The sequence below is a fragment of the Sminthopsis crassicaudata genome, chromosome 1 (genome assembly GCF_048593235.1).
Source record: "Sminthopsis crassicaudata isolate SCR6 chromosome 1, ASM4859323v1, whole genome shotgun sequence".
Classification (NCBI taxonomy): domain Eukaryota; kingdom Metazoa; phylum Chordata; class Mammalia; order Dasyuromorphia; family Dasyuridae; genus Sminthopsis; species Sminthopsis crassicaudata.
In genome coordinates, this window is record NC_133617.1 from 605,684,266 (window position 1) to 605,704,410 (window position 20,145).

Below are 20,145 nucleotides of genomic sequence, written 5' to 3' on the forward strand. Positions count from 1 at the left end.
TTTACAAATGAGGAAACTGAGGCCCAAATATTTAGAGTATGCTATAAACATTAAGTGAGTGTCGGTATGTTGTACTGGATAGATAAGTCTCTAAAACAGGGAAGGTAACATACACACTTAGCAAAGTAGGGAAGACTTGTACCAAAGGTAAGACCAAGGTTCAGGTTTTGCCTTTATGCTTTTTTTGTGACTCTTTGCAAGCCACTTAACCTCTTAATACTTCCCAGGCAACTCCAAAAGACTGTAACTTGAAAAGTAGTTCTGTCTCAGTAAAAAAAAAAATTTCCGCACCAGGAGTTCCTCATAAACAAGGAAATCACAAATCTGATCCCCCAAAGTCATCAACATTATCATTATTATGCCAGATCCTTTATAAGTCAAGAAGCTGAGCCACAATTTAACCAGGTCTTTTAACTCTGCATTCACAATATTTTACACAACATTTAGATAGCTGCTGGTTCCTCTTAGCAAAAGCCATATTGTTACCATCAGAAAGTAGCAGAAGGAAAAAAAATCTACTTAAACTCAAAAAAGTCTTCTGGCTGCAAAATTTAAATTGGAAAACTATATAATCCAATTAGGAATGTCATGGATTTCTTTTTTTGCAATAATTTAGAGAATTATTCCTAACCTTATGAAAACTGGAAACTTCAAGCATCATTGCACATGGACACAAAAATAACAACAAGAAAAATACCTAATCGTCAATTTATTTTTCCCTTATTTTCTTCTAGCACTGTAGTTAGTAGGAAAAAAAAATCTGTACTGGGAATCAGGAGACCTAAGTTCTAGACTCCTTTCTACCACTAATTTACTGTGTGTACTTGAACAAGTAACTTTATTCCTATTTTTTCATCTAACAACACTGGTCTATAATAAGTCCCTTCCAGCTCTGGTGTTCTATGATTCAGACCTTCCAGTTGAGAAAACCACAGCCCTTTCTTAATACTTACCAATTATAAATTGTTCCCCCTTATGCTGATGGATTAATTAGACTTTTCCAGACCTCCCAGGTTTAGTACCCTGGAATAATCCCAAACTAAATGTTATTTTGGCAAAATTGCTGTTATTTTCTTAATCCTTTTAACTTCTTGGGAAGATTTTGGGCCATTGCAACAATACTGAAGTTTACAAAGTACTTTTCTCATAATAACGCTGTTAATACAGTAGTGTTAGGTATTACAATCCTTATTTTAGTGAAGAGGGAACTGATGGTCAGAGAGCTTAAGAGGCACTGATAGTAATAGAATTCAGATCCTAATACAATTACCCAAATGGACAAACAGAGGTAAATTTCTCCAGAAGATGCATTGTTCACTAAGAGATTCAGTGTGAAATATATACTAGACTGACATTTCTCATTTTTTGAGAATGTACAAAGCATTTATATTCTGGGAGCCATATGATTCATATAGGGAACTTTTCAGGCCATTCAAAGAGAGTACAAGGTCCTGCAATAAATGTTAAGTTCTCGAGGCAAGTATTCTTTTTGAGGGAGGAGGGGGAAGAGGAGGTGTAGGTTTCTATATCTCCAGTTTCCAGAACAGAGCTTTACTCAGAGAAGGTGTTAAATAACTGTTTGGCTAATTGAATTAATTATTCTAGCTCAATTCATTTATTTTATATAGAAGAAAACTAAGAGGAATCTCTATCTACCTTCCTTCAAAGCATCCCACAAGCACTTTTATCATTTCCACATCTGCCCCTGCCTCTTCTTTCCCTCCACTTGGCAAATTGCCTTGTATTTACTTTGATTATAGTTTATATTTATTTATCTAAGAGCTCTGAGGAATAGATGGTAATTGGTTCTTGAGAAGGAATTGAGTGATTCCTTCTTTCTGATTCTTATCTCTTATGAGTGGGATTGCTCTTTCTCCTGATTCCTTTGGCCTACAATTTTTCCCCCTCTAACTGCTTCTTTGATTCTGCCCTTTAAGGGATGAATTTTATTTCAAATCTGCTATGGGAAGAAATCACAGGAAAGGAGAAATACTTGAGTCAATCACCTTTGAAAAGGTAACTCTAGTCCATTTACACACTTCCTTTCAGTGGAAGCTTTTTAGTCTTTTCTGTCTAGGACTGGTCCAGATCCACTTCTTCTGTCTACATTTTTGGTATGCTACAAAATAATTAATCAAATTAATCTCCTCCATTAATGAGCCTCCATGCTGGGACAGCCCCAATACTTATATAAAATTTCTCACTATATCTCCCCACTGAACACTTGGGGCATTAGGTAGAGTATATGGTATGGCCTGGAATCAAGAAGATTCAAGTATATTTGTTCTTCAGATCTGACTAGCCATGTGATCCTGGCCAAGTCATTTAACCTCTGTTGTCCTGAATTTGCTCATATATAGAATGAAGAAAATAATAGCACTTTTCTCCAAGACTTATAAGAACAAAATGCAATAATAATTTTTGAGATATTAATTATAAAGCACCTGGCACATAGTGAACATTACATAAAACATTACATAGTTATTCATTAGTTGTTCATAATAAGAGCACTTACCTTTCAGGGTTGTTACAATGATATCAAATAAAATATTGCTTTTAGCTATATACAAAATGTAATTATAATAGAGACCTAAAGGAAAGAATGGCATAAGTTCATAGCTGAGAGAATCACAGCTATTCAGGAGATACATCTGAAGTCACTTTCTTGCCACCTCTTGCACCCCAGAGGAGATAGGTCACTAGCATCAAGATTGAGGATTTTCTCATGTTAGCAATCGGACTTTTTGTCTACTTAAGAGAAAATTTAGCAGACCAGGAACTTTCTGAGATTCCACAGCAAGGGCATTCATAAAGAACTATGCATTTAGAGGAATAATGTCTGGGATTACTTTCTCAACTGGCCTTTTATGCAAGTATATATCTTTCTCTAGATCAGCCTCTTCAAAGTAACAGTAATCTGTTTCATATTTAAAGCTTTTCACAACCTATATTCTAGACTTATTATATATTTAATTCTCTCCACAATCTCCAAGGTCCAGCCAAACTACAGTCAAACAGGACTTTATGTTGTTCCTTTGAACAGCTTTCCATGTTCTATCACCAAGTCTTTATCTAGGTTGTTACCACCCTCAAGCCTACAGTGCCTCTCTCTTCATTTCATTCTTGGTATCCTTAACTTGCTTTCAATACTCACTTCAATTTCTGCCTCCTATATTAGGTCCTTCCTGATTCCCCTCTCCCAACTACTATTCCATCCTGCCAAAATTACCTGATGTTTATTTTGTGTATTTATATATGTACATGTTCACTCCCACAAGATTGTAGATGCCTAAGGTGCTATTTATTTCCCTTTTGTTTTGTATCCCCATCATTTATGTGGTACAGTGTATAAAGCTTCAGACATGGATTCAGGATAAGTGAGTTCAAATTCGGCCTCAGACACTTACTAGCTATGTGAGTAGGCAAATCATTTAACCTGTTTGCCTTAGTTGCTAATTTTCCAGGGTTGTTGTGAGGATCAAGTGAGATAATAATTGTAAAGCTCTTAGCACAATATCTAAATATGCACTGAATAAATTATTACTTTTATTAACTAAATTAATTTAGAAAATTTTTGAAAGTCCCTTAGACAGTAGGGAGACACTATTAGTCAATAATTTAAGAAATCAATTCAAGTTTTTCACTGGAAGGTCAAATATTGACACTGAAACAAATACTTCGGCCACATAAGGAGAAGACAGGACTCATTGGAAAAAATTCTAATGTTAGGAAAGATTGAAGGCAAAAGGAGAAGGCAATGGCAGAGGATTAGATGGATAGATAACGTCATGGAAGCAATGAATATGAGTTTGGACAAACCTGGAGAGATAGTAGAGAAAAGAAGGGCCTGATGTGCTTATAGTCCATGAGGTCACAGAGAGTCAAACAACAAAAAATTAGTTAATATACAAAAGAAAAATGTTTTAATCTTTTATTATAGGACTTTTGCTGTCCTATGTATTTTGTATTAATTGAAAATGTTTGTGTGCTTCCAGTGAAAGATTTAAGCAAGTAAAAGGTAAGAGTAGTCTCTGACTGCTTGGGTTTGAATCTGTACAGTCCTTTATTAGCTTAAGTCACAGTAGAGAAAGTTTATAAGATCTTCTCTGATATATCTTCCTTTATCTGTCTCTTTCTTTGTATGTGACTTTCTTTGGACATCTGCTTTTGTCTTTTTTTATCCTTTTTTTTTTTTTCATATAGTTCTGTTTGGTAATTAGATTTGCTGTTACCATAGTAGACATCTATCCCAAGATCCACTGTGGTTGTAAGCATTGATATCACTTCCTTTTTTCCCCCTTTCCACTTCACTTTACAACACTTCCTATTTCCTATGATACCATTCCCAGTTGGAATCCTTAGAACATTTTACTATTGTATATTCCTATTCGGGAACAGTGATGAGTTTTTTCCTTTAGTTTTTTACTTGAGTTTAGAGTTTTCTGTCTCTTCATCCAACTCAGGATCATATTTTGTAACTGTTTGGATTTTAATTTAACCTTGAGAGTAAAGTTAGAAGATTCTTCCTAGTCCTTTTATTATATTCCTTGAAATCTTTCTTGGTATATATCCCACCTTTTCTTTTCCATTTAACTTTTGCAACAATAGGCTAAAAGCTATACAAATTCATTTGCCATCCATAAGCACACTATCAATTTTGACAAAGGCTTTTTCATAATGTTTTTCCTTTTCAAATTCAATAAATGCATAACAAAGGGACCCTCCCAACTTCCAGGCATGAATAATTTCACAACTTTTATGGACCCAAATGTTGAGAATATTATTTCCAGATTTTCATCTGTGGTTACTGGATTCAATTTGTACACAAATGGGAAATTTTCTAGAGGTCTGATTATTGCTTCAGGTAAATCTCCCACTATTTCTAAAATAATAACCTGGTTTTTTCCTTCTTCAGTCATTATTTCTTCAGTTTCTTTAGCTGATCTCCTTTTGAAATCATTGATTTCATCATCTATTTTATTCAGCCACTATCTAGTTGTTCCTTTGTTGGTTTTGGAATAGGTACACCAGATGGGTCATCAAATACATCATCTAAAATCATGCTATGATTTATCCTGATATTTTGATAAATTACAAAGTCTTTGTCAACAAAAGTCTCATTCATTTTCTTGAATACAGCCAGTCTCTCTATTATTTCATCAGATATTTGATGCACACCTGATCAAGGTAATCTACATTTTCTCCTGTGGTATCAAATAACTGAGATCCATGGTGATCATTATAATTGTTCACAATAGTTTTGGTACTCTTTTTTCTTGTGCTTAATTCTTGGTATTTTTTCTGTCTCAAAAAACCTTGCCTAATTACCATATGATTGCACATAGACTGAGTCACTATTCATAGCATCAGCAGTTTGTACAATAAAATTTCTCTGGACATTATAAATGACACAATATTTAAGTATTTTATTTTGTACAACTTCAGAAAATTCAGTCAAGCCTACGGCCTCCCCTCTGCATACAACTCAATAACATCTCCCAAAGTGGTCTCCAATAGCACCACCAGCCTCTGGGTCCTAGACAACAGAAACTCACAGAATACTCTTCCACACTGGTGATATTTCAGTAAGGTCAGTATTATTGCTATGGATATTAGCTGAAATAATGAATTTATAAAAATGCTTTATAAATCTAATAGCTAGCTAAATGAATTCTAGCTATTATTATTTACCATCTGTTGCATCTCCCTTTGTCACCACTGTTTAAAGAGACAGATTCAGATCAGTGATTCCGTGGTTAACCACTACATATCAAAGAATAGCAAAACAGATAGTAAAACAAAATTTTGAGAAATAGTTATTGAGAAACAAGTTTGTTTCTCTCCTAAGAGAAGGAGATAACAGGAGTGGGAGTGAAAGAATATGCAAGTGTGAATTCACCAGTTCTGTTCCAAGTAGCAACATAAACTATTCTGTCACTGTTACATTTGGCTTTCACATAAGTGTTACAAATTTAGTGTATTAGTATCTCAAAATCTACTCTACTACCTAGTCACTTGTGGTTATGGTGGTGGTGGTTGTAGAAAAACCCATGCAAAATCCCACGTGAAAGTCCCCAAACTTGCCCTCACTTCCACTGAGAAAATCATCCTTGTTGTAAGCTCTGTTCCATCAAGTCTCACTTTTCTTCCTGGACTTCTTTCCTTCTTAAGGTGTGATGGAGGCAAGCCTTTCAGTCATCACTTTTTGGCTTCCCATGGGAGCTAATCAAATGCTGATCAATTGCTGCCCAGCAGAAGGTGTAGGGGATTTAGTTTGGCACTGTCCTGTCACACATTTCTATGTACATGTTTTCCTCCTATATAAAATATTTTTGACCCAGTACTTAGGACAGTTCCTAAATCCCTCCTTCATTCTGATTCTTACATGCCATAGCATCACCTCCCTCATGTTATGGTCCTCTTCGAGAATGAAGGCAAACAACAACCGAACATAGTCAACACTTAATGCTTATTGACTAATTGGAGGCAAAGAGATGAAATAACTTTGTTATAAAAAACACAAATTTTTTAAAAATAGCAGAACCAAACCTAGAAGCCAGTTCTCCTCACTTCTAGTACTATACTTCTCCAACTCTCCTCCTTTCTTTTCTTCCCAAACTATGTTAAGTCCAGGGGAACAAATGGAGAATTCCATTGGCAGCTATTCTTTCTCAGGCTTCTAGTTGACTCCAGAGGATGTTGGCATCTTATACTGGGAAAACTCTGACTCACACTGCACTTTACCACAGGCAGAGAATTTTTCATTACAATATGAATTCCTCCTTATTTCTTCTTCCTTTTTCTTCTACCCAAATAGCCTCTTCTTCAGTGATATTCAGGAGAGATAACCAGAAAAATTCTCTTTTTAAGGAAGGTAGATTGAGGCAAAGAAAAACAACTGAACTGGAGGTCAAAAAGCCAAGACTTGAATCCTAGACAGACATATGACCTAAGACAAATACTCCTCTGGAAGTCTGCTATCACATCTATAAAATGAAGCTAACTTTTTTTTTTTAAATTTACAAAGCATATGCATGGGTAATTTTTCCAACATTGACCCTTGAAAAACCTTTTGTTCCAAATTTTCCCCACCTTCCTCCCACTCCCTCCCCTAGCTTGCAGATAGTCCAATACATGTTAAATATGTTGGAATATATGTCAAATCCAATATATGAACACATATTTATACAGTTATCTTGTTGCACAAGAAAAATCAGATCAAGAAGAAAGGAAAAGAGAAACTGAGAAAGAAAACAAAATGCAAGTAAATAACAACAGAGAGAATGAGAATGCTATATTGTGTTCCAAACTCTGTTCCCACGGTTCTCTCTCTGGCTCTCTTCATCATTGAACAAGTGGAACTGGTTTGAACCATCTCATTGTTGAAGAGAGCCATATCAGTAAGAAGTGATCATCATATAATTTTGTTATTGCCGTGTATAATGATCTCCTGTTCTGCTCATTTCACTGCATCAGTTCACATAAGTCTCTCCGGACCTCTCCTGGTCATTTCTTATGGAACAATAGTATTCCATAGCATTCATATACCATAATTTATTAAACCATTGTCCAATTGATAGGCATCCACTCAGTTTCCATCTCTTGCCACTACAAAGAGGGCTGCCACAAACATTTTTGCACATGTGGGCCCCTTTCCCTCCTTTAATCTTTGGGATTTAAACCCAGTAAAAACACTGATGGATCAAAGGGTATGTACAGTTTGATAACTTTTTGAGCATAGTTCCAAATTTCTCTCCAGAAAGATTGGATCCATTCACAGTTCCACCAACAATGTTTTCCCACATCCCCTCCAACATTCAACATTATCTTTTCTTGCCATCTTAGCCAATCTGACAGATGTGCAGTGGTATCTCAGAGTTGTCTTAACTTGCATTTCTCCAATCAATAGTGATTTGGAGCATCTTTTCATGTGGCTACAAATAGTTTCAATTTCTTCATCTGAAAATTGTCCATTCATATCCTTTGACCATTTATCAATTGGAGAATGGCTTGAACTATTATAAATTTGAGTCAATTCTCTATATATTTTAGAAATGAGGTCTTTATTAGATCCTTTGAATGTAAAATATTTTCCCAGTTTGTTGCTTCCCTTCTGATCTCGTCTGCATTAGTTTTGTTTGTACAAAAACTTTTTAACTTAATATAATAAAAATCATCAATTTTGTGATCAATAATGGTCTCTACTTCTTTGGTCACAAATTCCTTCCTCCTCCACAAATATGAGATGTAAACTGTCCTATGTTCTTTGTAATTTGTTTATAATATCATTCTTTATGTCTAGATCATGAACTCATTTCAACTTTATCTTGGTATATGGTGTTAGGAGTGGGTCTATGCCTACTTTCTGCCATACTAGTTTAAAATGGAGCTAACATTGATTGACCACATAATGTCAAGTCAAAGAGCTCATCATATAATGTTCATAAAGCATTATATAAATGTCAATTACTTTCATTCTCTTTATTCCCAAACTACTGGTTTTTATTTAGATTGGCTTTTGAGGGATCTTGGACCAAGACATATTGAGCAGTAGAACAAACTATTTAGAGAATCAGAATATCTTAGAAATAGTGTCACTCAGAAGAAAAGGTCCTGATTTTAAAGTCAGAAGAACCGATTTGTGTTCTATCTCTGTATGATATGCCATTTCTGATTTTTACTTTTTTTTTATAAGCAAAATGGGATAATAATAATTCTTCTACAAAGTTCATAGGGAGGGGTCCTGTGGAAAGTTCCTTGCAAACCTCTAAGTACTATGTAAATGTGAATTATTGGCTTAGTATGCCAGAAAAGTCAAATGCAGCTGCTTAAAATATTGTGAAATAGAACAAGTTTGAATTTGGGCCTACTTAGCCTCTTCTCTTTTTGCATACTTTTATCCTTTCAATAGTAACATATTTTTCCTCTGGCCCTCATGGTCCCAACAAAGAATCTGATATTAGTAATGTATTTCTTGGTATAAATTTAAGTTAATTTGGATTTTATATCTAAAAACCTCTCATTGTAAAAAAGACAAAACACTTGTTTTCCATAAAAGGGATTTTAGGCTTAGGATCCTTTCTCCCCCCCCTCATCCCTCTGAAATCAGATAGCAACAGGACTAGTCCCATCAGGGCCAGGCTTGTCACAATCTTTTGGAATCAGAATGAACCGCTTTTATCATTGTGAACAGTGGAAACTGGGGTTGACATGTTGTTTTTGCAGTTGAGCTGAGAGCTCTTGAGGAGGTGTTTCTACCCTCCAGTGCCAGGGAAACAAACAGGGAAGAAAGAAGAAAAATAAAGATGGGAAGGTGAGTAATACTCCTAAATCCCACATCATTAGGCTTCAAACATCTTGGCTTCCTTCATCTGTAAAATTTATTGAGAATTTCAGTAAAGAAACAAATGGCATTCCTCACAATCTCCCCCTTCTTTGTACTCACATGGCCACCATCCTTGTTTAGGTCTTCAAGAACTTTCAACTGGATTATTGCAATAACTTAATTGATCTCCCTTCCATGTGATTCCACCACTCAATGAATTTCAGTGGTTCCCTATTGCCTTGAGGAAAAAAATACAAGCTTCTCTGTTATTTTTGTCTTCCCAGTAGATTGTAAACTTCTTGAGAGTAGAAAGTGTTTCATTCTTTTGCCTGCATGCCTGCTTCTGACAACAGGCCACATGCTAAGTGCTTAAGAAAAGCTTGTTGATAGGTTGAATAAATGAGACATGGTATGTTGTGTCCTGCTTTCTAGTGAAGAAGTGACTAGGAAGGTATATTTTAATCTCCCCAGTGTGGGGACTCTAGAAAGCAATGTTATGTTTTGTCATCCCAACTTGGGGGCTCTAGAAAGCAGAATTCAACAATGGTATATTTAAAAAATCAAGCTGATGTCCTCATTGTGCTTTTTAAAAGCTCCCTCTGATAGATATGCTGGCTTTGCATTTCAACTCTTTATGCAGATGGAAAAGTTCATCTGAGAATGCATTTGAAACATCCAGATTTGCTCTTTGCTGAAAAGGCAAATATTATAAATCAAGTATGATCACTGATGCCTTAGTAAGGTTAAAAAAAAAGAAGAATTAATTTGGGGCAAATATTTATTACAGTGTGTAGCAAGATCTATGTTCCTGTTCCTGGAATATAATCTAATGAGAGATTTGGAGAGTTTTGCAATGAGTTTTCAAATTCCAAACCTGGCAACAGCTGGCACATTCAGAAGTACTTCATATTTGGAAGGACATTGTTGGGTTCCTTTTTAAAAAAGATCATGTGTTTTATTGTAGACTCAGAAAGGTTGAGAATACCACTAGTTTAGTAAAAGGAAACACGAAGCTCATAAGATAGTAAAGCAAACTGTGTTTATTGAAGGGAGACATTCACAGAACAAAAGGCAGTCAGAGAGAAAGATAAAATGAAATTAGGCAGTTGGTGGGTCCCTAGAAGCAATGTAGAATCTTCTCCCTAGCCAGTGGATTTTGATAAGGTTCTTCTCTTGGTCTAGAAGAATCAGGTATTATGACAAGGGAATATGGAGCATAGACCTGTGGATTGCTGCTGATTCATTCTAAGAGTCCTGGGAAATTGAAGATCTATTCAAACTCTTCATATTTGAGAAAGGGTCTCTGGGCTGTTATTGTTTGGTTTTACTCTGACAAAGAAACTCAGCTTCCTTCTTTTTTTTTTTTTGAAACAAAATCTGATTTTTCATCTATTACATCTTCAGCTATTCTACACATAATTTTCTCTCTCTTTTTTAATCATAGCTTTTTATTGACAGAACATGCATGGGTAATTTTTACAACATTGTCCCTTGCATTCACTTCTGTTCCAACTTTTCCCTTCTCTCCCTCCACCCTTCCCCTAGATGGCAGGTAGTCTTATACATGTTGAACATGTTAAAGTATATCCTAGATACAATATATGTGTGCAGATCCATATAGTTCTCTTGTTGCACAAGAAAAACTGGATTCAGAAGGTAAAAATAACCTGGGAAGAAAAACAAAAATGCAAGCAGTCCACATTCATTTCCCAGTGTTCCTTCTCTGGGTGTAGCTGATTCTGTCCATCACTAATCAATTGGAACTGAATTAGATCTTCTCTTTGTCGAAGATATGCACTTCTATCAGAATGCATCTTCATACAGTATTGTTGTTGAAGCATATAATGATCTCCTGGTTCTGCTCATTTCACTTAGCATCAGTTCATGTAAGTCTCTCCAGGCCTCTCTGTATTCATCCTGCTGGTCATCTTTTACAGAACAATAACATTCCATAATATTAATATACCACAATTTACCCAATCATTCTCCAATTGATGGCATCCATTCATTTTCCAGTTTCTAGCCACTACAAAAAGGGCTGCCACAAACATTTTGGCACACACAGGTCCCTTTCTCTTCTTTAATATCTGTTTGGGATATAAGCCCAGTAGTAACACTCTCAGCTTCCTTCCAAAGGGGTTTTGAGTTTTCCCAGGGTTTCTTCATTTAATGAATCAGGTATGTAATTCAACCAGTACCTGCCAGAAGTTGCCTTTCTACAACATGGCCAATCTTTTCTTCAATCCCACTCCAGTGAGGGAGAACTCACAGACCCTGTGGGAAGTCTACTTTTGGATAATTCTTTTTATTATGAAATTTTTTTCTTAATTAAACCCAAATCTGACCCTCTGAAACTCTTCTGTGTGCTCCAAGTTCTTCATTCTATGGCCAAATAGGACAAGGCTCATTATGCTCTTTCAGCATAACACATTCCCCTTTATTCTAGTACATTATCTCTAAGAGCATCCCTAGTTTATCTGACATACAACTGATACATAGCTGTGTGTTGTCTCCACTATTAAGGTCCTTAAGAGCAGGAATTATTTTTGCCTTTCTTTTTATTCCTAGCATTTAGCACAGTGCCTAGTATATAGTAAATGCCCAACAAATGCTTGTTGACTTGACTTGTAGCTGACAGTTAAACTTGTCTCCAACCATTATGCCTTCAATGACCCATCTCATCTTCTACCACTTCAGTAGGTAATCGTTATGAATTAGTATAACTAAAAATGTTCATTCCATTGGTCATTCCAAAAGTGAGACTCTCCAAACATAGCAAGGCTGATCTTTAGACAACAGATTCAAAGTCCTTTCCAACTCAATAGAAATTATCATTGTCAGAAGAATTTTTATTTCTTTTTGTTATATTTTATATTATTTTACATTATTAACATATAAATTAATTATATTTATGTTGTTATATCTCTAATACGAATGTCCCACAATGCCCATCACAGTACTTTGCACCCAATGGGCATTTAAATATTTGTTGACTTTATTTGACTTGATTTCTGATTTTTAGTTTTTTAGTTTTTATTTAAAAAGTGGATGATGGGGCAGTTAGGTGGCTCAGTGGATAGAGCACCAGCCTTGAATTCAGGAGGACCCGAGTTCAAATGTGGTCTCAGACACTTAACACTTCCTAGCTGTGTGACCCTGGGCAAGTCACTTAACCCTAGCCTCCAAAAAAAAAAAAAAAAAAGTGGATGATTAAGCAGCTTACTCTGGGGTACTTGAAAAAGTTTAACGGCCTCCTCTCCAAAAATCCTGCCTTATTTACATTTTCTTCATCACTTTATTAAATGTAGAAAATCAACAAAACAATAAATCAGGTCCTGATTTGTAGTATTTGTAAATGTGTTAACGCTTCCTCTGAAAATTTAGCAATAGCTACTACAAAGTCAAGAGAAGCTGGCTCTATTTTCTTCAGAATATCTGAACTATAGTTAGACCCCAGTTACTTTCAGAGTTTTCTCTAACCAAACTGGGGATCCATGAGAATTGGCTTTGCCATTCTGAGGAATAGTATGCTAATATGCTAAGTAAAAACCACCTAAAATTGTAATCAAGTTATAAATAGCTCTAACAGTGCTGAATAACTTGTTTAGAAAGGATTGGCTATGATTTAGTGATAAAATTAGGACTCATTCTCAAAAGATTTCTTCCAGACCCATTTCTCTCTCAGTGTCTCTCTCTCTCTCTCTCTCTCTCTCTCTCTCTCTCTCTCTCTCTCTCTCTCTCTCTCTCTGTTTCTCTGTCTCTGTCTCTGTCTCTTTTTCTGTGTGTGTCTCTGTCTCTCTCTCCTCTTCTCTTCCTCCTCCCATTAATTAGCCACACAAGCTACCAAATTGATATTCCTAAAATGCAAGTCAGAACATGATATTTCTCTATTCAAGAAACTTCAATGGCTCCATATTGTCTCTAGGACAGATTATAAACTCCTCTTGTAATGTTGGAGAAACTGAGGCAAGATAGAGATTAGAGAGTATTTAATATTTTATTTGAAAGGGAGAGATTTACTGGGACCAAATGGATCCATGGTTTGGTGCCAGGGCTGAATGAGACTATCGTCTCCAAGAATCCAGCATCCAGCATTCAGTAGCCAATGTGAGTTCTCAATGACATATTTACACACAGTAGCTAAACAAAGGCAGGGGGGTGGAGTCCAAACTCTGGTGAGTGGGAATCTCCAGGCAGGAAGCATCAATTCAGTTCTGACTGGTTGGGGGGGTAGGTACATAAATTCTAAAAAACCGGGAATAAGAAAGTGTCTGGCTAGAGACACAAAGTCTGGACTCCCCCTTTTTGAGTGTACACATTGACAATTTATAACCTTAGAGCAAGTAGTCCTGACTTATATCAGAGGGGAGGTTTGCAACTAAGGGGATTGAGGCAGAACAATTAAGGAAACCAAGGTAGGACCAATTAGGGAAACTGAGGCAGAACCAATTTAAGGAAACTGAATCAGAATAATTAGGGAAACTGAGTCAGGACAATAAAAGAGAACTGTGACAAGACACTTTGACATTTAAAATGCTTCAGTGTTTGGCTTTAATTTACCTTTCCAGGATTATTGAACGTTACTCTAATTCCAGTTAATATGACCTTTTCACTCTTCCCCATTCATAGCAGTCAACATTTGTAGAAATGTGGCTTACTTCTGCATACATACAACACTTTCCCTCTTATCTTCCCTCTTAGTTCAGCACTCCCATCTTCCCAACAAAGTGTCTTTTATATTCACTTGGCACTTTCTTACGTAAATACTTCAAAAGCCAGGACTCTTGTCAGTTTTGTCTTGCCTCTCACATAATGCCTGGAACTAAATAAATACTTGGTGAATTAATTGATTTTCTTTTAAAGTGAAGAAAATATGGGTCAAATGCTACATCTATATAAACCAAGAGATGCAATACTTATTTTAACAGAATGGAATACAAGTGATCCACCATGTAGAAGAGAGATAAAAGAGAGTCCTGTTCTCAGGAATTGTCAAACTATCACAGCTCAAAGTGTGAGACTAACCTTTTTCAGGATGGAAATTGATTTAGACTCCATGGTAGCCTGACTTTAGAGCAAACTGTGATTATAGAATCCTAGGAAAAGGAAGACAAATATAGGTAGTGATACTGTGTTGGAATACATGGGAGAGCTGTAGGGAATACATGTGAGCCACCTGACAGTAGGTGCTGGAGATCCAATCCAGAATGAATCTCCTCTTGTGAGAAGATGATATAAAGCTACTGAGAGACAGTGCTGTTCTCTGACCTTTCTCACTGAAAGGCGATTGTGTTGTCTGACCTCTCTCCTCTTCCCTCTGCCTCCAATTTATCTCATTCCCAGTCAGCAACACCTGGGTCAGCAAAGGCTGCCTTGCAACTCCTTCAGATGTCACGATCCACAGTTGTGGAGGCTCTTGGAGAATTGACCTATTCTTTAACAATATAATTATAAATTGTGTTGGGAAGCTAATGCTAAAAGGGGGATAGGGGTCAGATGAGCTAGGCTTCATTTCAGTAACTTCAGAAAACAGATTGTTTTGCCCTGGGAACAGCTATCATTATTCAATGTGGTAGGAAGCTAATGTTTCTGTTAGCCTGAATAGCTTAAAGAAACAATTTTTGGAAATGATCCTTATTCCTTTTTTTGGCCTCTGATTTTTCATCCATGGCAACACACATAGCACCAACAGAAAGAAGGGCACCTCTGACTTAGACTTTTTCAGGCATGTCTTCTTCAGATTTTCATTATTTTTGCCCTTTAAATCATATGTTTCAAGTCATCATAACAAGATGCAGCCTACTAAGCTTCATTTTAATGATTGAATCTAATCATTTTGTGAAAGAAATGCATTGAGATTTTTCTGATCATATATCTTCTTAGATATAGCAAGAGAAGATTTTCTGTTTTGTTTTGTTTAGATTTCATACAGCTAGGTCTACTCTAAGGAAATGGTAACATAACTTAGAGTGAGAAGATATCTGGATTTGAATTCTATTGCCAAAACTTACTAGCTAAGTGACCAGGAATTTAAGCTTGAAAAACAGCAACAGAGAAAGGAAAAAAACAGAGCAAAAGGACCTTTTGAGTCAAGTAAGGAAAGAAATGTCTCTGACAAAGTTGATCCCAGTGCTAGCAGTGGGGCAGAGAGAGATGTTTCATCTGAAAGAGAAGCATGATCAAGAAAATACTATTTTCAGTGCATCATCTTTGGGCAGAAGTGGAACCTGAAGAATGTACAGAAGACATAAAATACTTACCCCTCAGAAATGTGAATTAAAGAATTTGGAAAGAAAAAAAGGGGAAAAAGCAAGAAAGAAATTAGAAATCTATATCATTCTGCATTAAAAACCAACCAAAGGAACCTTATATTATTACTATTTTCTGTTTTTGCAATATATTCACCTTATTAAACAGTTTCTTTAGTGTGCTTTAAGCATCAGGACAAACCTGATGAGAAGGCAAGATAGTATAGAAGTTGCATCAATTGGGTGACCAATTATGACTTCCGAGAACAAATGAGAAAGCATTCTGCATTGTTTTGGCAAAGACATGATGAATGAGATGTGGAGAATGAGACATGCTCTTTCAAACATGGCCAATTATGCATTTTTGACATTAAGAGAGGGCACTTTACAGAAGTGGGAAAAAGGATTAATGAATTACTGTGTAGTGATATAGATGCAAAAAAAGAAAGAAAAGGTCATCAATAAAACATTTAAAAAATATGCTGGAGAAAATGAAAAGAAGTTGACAAAGGGTCACAAACAGGGCAGTTCTGTTGCTATTGTATTCTTTTAATATAAATTATCTTTAAAAAAACAAGTTTATGTAACAGAAATTTATAATTTCTCATATAATACTCATTTTATTTTTCCTTAATTATTAATGACTATTAAGTTAAAAATAAAAAAGGGAAAAAATTAAATGAAGAGATAGAGCAAGTGTATGCTCAGCCCCATAATAAGTTTTGAAGATCATCGTGGCCCAAAAAATAACATTTTTACCACTTGTCACTAAGTGTGATTCCATCATTAAAGATATATTTCTTGGGCTTCTAGGAATTTTTAGGTCTTCTAGAGTCCAAAAATCAAAAGAGAGAGAATTTCAGTAATAATAATAGCAACCTCCTCAAAGTTCAATCCCTCATCTATGTATGGAGATAAAGGGGCTGAAATAGCAAAGTAGGCAAATGCCATTAAGGGAGAGGTACATGAAGAACTTAGTATGTTCTGAGACCATTATGGTAGTTGTAAAGGCCTGGTAGAAACTCTGAAGCATTGGCAATTTGGGCTCTGGCAGCAACATTATCATCTGGATTAGCATTCCAGTTAGCATGCTGCAGCTGCTTCTAAAAGTCTAAGAAATAGACAACTAGCATAAAGAATAGGGTGATCCTACTTGAAACTGCCACAAGGTCCAGGTTGATACAGAGAATAGAGCAATGAGAAACAAATTTGTATGTTCTGGTAATGCAAGAGGGAAAAATATACTGGAATAAATCAGAAATATCAATGCTACCACCCTGCCTCCCTTTTGCTGAAAAAGCTTTAGTGCAGATGGCACTGACTATTAAAGTGAGCAAACCATGATTGCACATGAAATGGACTGAATAAATAAATATTTTCACTATGTGCCAGTACTACCTCCTAACAAAACTGGAAATAGAAGATCTCACTTGTTATCAATTTAACTCAGCTTTGGTAATTGTCCAAATCACCTAAGATAGGTCCATGTGGGAAATGGCAGAGACCTGATTTTGGTAGAAGAGATTCTATGTTCCTATAGGGAAGAGGCAACCTCTCCACCAATCAAGCTGCATCTTTGAAACTAAAACACTAGAATGGGTCTCAGCAACCATGATAAAAGTTCTGTTTATTGGATGTGGATAGCATTTTCTATCATGAGTCTTTTGGAATTGTCTTAAATCATTGTGTTCTTGAGAAGATCTAAATTAATCATCATTCATTGTTGCCATTACTATGTACAGTGTTCTCCTGGCTCAATTCACTCAGCAGCAGTTCTAAGTCTTTCCAGGTTTTTCTAAAATCTGCCTGCTTATCATTTCTTATTGTGCAATAGTATTCCATTACATTTATTTAGCACAACTTGTTTAACCATTGCCCAATTAATGGGCATTTTCCCAATTTCTAGTTCTTTCACATAATGATAAAGACATGATTTTTCAAATATATTTAGAACTGAGTCAAATTTATAAGAATTCAAGTGATGCCCCAATCGATAAATGGTCAAAGGAGATGAACAGAAAATTTTCAGATGAAGAAATTAAAGCTATGCATAGTCATATGAAAAAATGCTTCAAATCCCTATTGATTAGAGAAATGCAAATTAAAACAATTCTGAGGTACTACCAAATACCAATCAAGTGGGCTAAAATGACACAAAAGGAAAAAGATAAATGTTGGGAAAAGATGTGGGAAAACTGGGACACTAATAAATTGTTAGTGGAGATGTGGACTGATCCAACCAGTCTGGAGAACAATTTGGAATTGTGCCCAAAGACATTCATTATAAAAAGGGGGAAAGACCTTCCATGTACAAAAATATTTATTCTTTTTGTGATGGCAAAGAACTGGAAATTCTTTGAATTTTAGAATAGTTATTTCAAAGGAAGTGACTAAAACGCTTCTCTTAAAACCTGAAAATCAGTGAGTAGTAGGCCTAGAAATACTCCATAATTATTTCAATCACTTCACAAGGACATATTAGCAAAGCACTCTTTTATGTTACTTTCCTCTCAGAAAAAAACAAGAACAAGAATGACTCTCAAATATAGAAAAATTCTATTTTATACACATTATTCACAAAAACAGAATACAGAAACAATTCACAGTTTCACTAAATAAATTTATAAAAACTCATAAGAAAGCAATATTTTGTCAGAGGAGTAAAAAGGCTAGATCCAAAAGTCTTGGGGACATAAAAAGAGGCTCATTGATTTAGAAACTACTGATCAAGTTTCCTGAAAATTCTTTAATATTTCCATTGCCTTTATTTATTACTGCAAAACCTTTGATTCAGTTCTGAACTCATGATTTATTCATATGCTGAAAATTTGTAACTAGAAACAAGTATATCAAGACCACAAAGTATTTAATATTCACATGGAAAACTTCACTACTTAAAATGAAGCATCAACATAATTATGTAAAGAAAAATTTATTTAAAATCAAGTTTATATTGATATTTGAAGGAAATAGTTTTTCCAATAAGCTTCTGCCTAGCCTTAAATATGCCAGCACTTTTCCTAAACAGAACTAAGTGGCTCTCAAATTAAAGGAATTAAGTCAAAATCCCTAATTAACTACTCAATGTATATATAGATGATTTTATCTTCCTACATTGAGAAACAAAGCAAACAAATCCTTCAACTTAGTCTGTTTCTTCAATGCTCTTTTGGATTAGATAAGTATAAAATTCCTAGCATACATCAAGGAAGGATAAAAACTGAAAGTTTCATGAACCTAGAGGTAATATTGAACTATGGATGAAGATGAAATCTCTAAATATGCTGGTTTCTTTCAAAGAAAACACCTCAAGTATAAAAGCAAGATATTCCCAGAATATTTTGGGAAAAAAACCTGATATTCCTATATTCAGCAACAGTAAAGCTGGTAAAAGAAAGATGCTATTTTATTTATTTTTTGTAACCAAAAGTTACTTAACTGACAATGGAACCTATGAAAATGCTAGAAAAGAGAGAAAATTTATATCAAGCCGCAAAAGCTATATCATAGAATAATTGCCATCTAGTAAAGAAAAGAGACAAAAAAATGAATGACTATGATATAACCACCGGTATATAATAAACTATGGTTTTGTTACATTAAATAATAAGGTATTAGCAAGATAATCACAAAGCTATGTGAGATCTAAAAAAAAAATTCAATTCTGATCTGGCAAGATCATGGGAAATTTTTTGGCGGCACAGAATATTTTTGGAAAAAGCTAACCTTCCTTCACTGAGCAATAATTTATCTTCTACAACCAAAAGTTACTTACCTGATGATAAAATCTAAGAAAAAGCAAAGACCCAAACAAGACTGGAAATAAAATATTCATCATGGATGAAATCCACATCAACTCAGTCAATATATGTCAACAATGAAGACAATGAAGTATCAAATAAATGATTGAGCCAAGGAGATTTGTTTGTGGAAATGGATCAGTTTATGATGTCAACTCCAAATCCAGTCATTGCTGCTAGAAATTGCAAAAGGGTTAATTATTCTTAAACCTGAAATTGGTAATCAATGTGGACTATGGAAGGAAGTGGTAAAGATTGTGAAATGCATCACTGTAAGCTGAATCCCAGCAAAATATGATTATACATCAGAAGTTCATTATCTCTCATAAATTGAAATAAATCTCCATCTAGAATACAGATATCTGAAAATGGTCTGTAAAATTTGACCATTAAAATTATATTAGAAAAAAACACATTATTTCAAACTGCTTTTTAAGGAGTTTCTTTTCTTCTGTGAATTTATGTTCCTCTTTTACCATTTGGCTTATTCTGTTTTTAAAGATTTTTTTTTTAGCATTTTTTTGTGTGCCTCATTTACCAAGCTGCTAATTTTCTTTTCCTATGTTCTTACATTACTCCCATTTCTTTTTCAAAATTTTTCTTTTACTATTCTTATTTCTTTTTTTCATTCTTCCAGGAATTCCTGTTGGAAGTGGGTCCAATTAACATTTTCCTTTGAGACTTTGCTTGTAGTTCTTTTCACATTGTTGTGTTCTATTGTCAAATTCTTTTTGTTGTTGCTCATTTTTCTAGGTTATTTCTCAAAAATATA

At 35.1% G+C, this 20,145-nt stretch overlaps 1 pseudogene; it reads right to left on the minus strand.

The window, feature by feature from the left end:
• Positions 1 to 4,092: 4,092 nt before the first annotated feature.
• On the minus strand, positions 4,093 to 9,456 carry LOC141552260 (peptidyl-prolyl cis-trans isomerase-like 4 pseudogene; annotated as a pseudogene).
• Between the last annotated feature and the right edge of the window lie 10,689 nt (positions 9,457 to 20,145).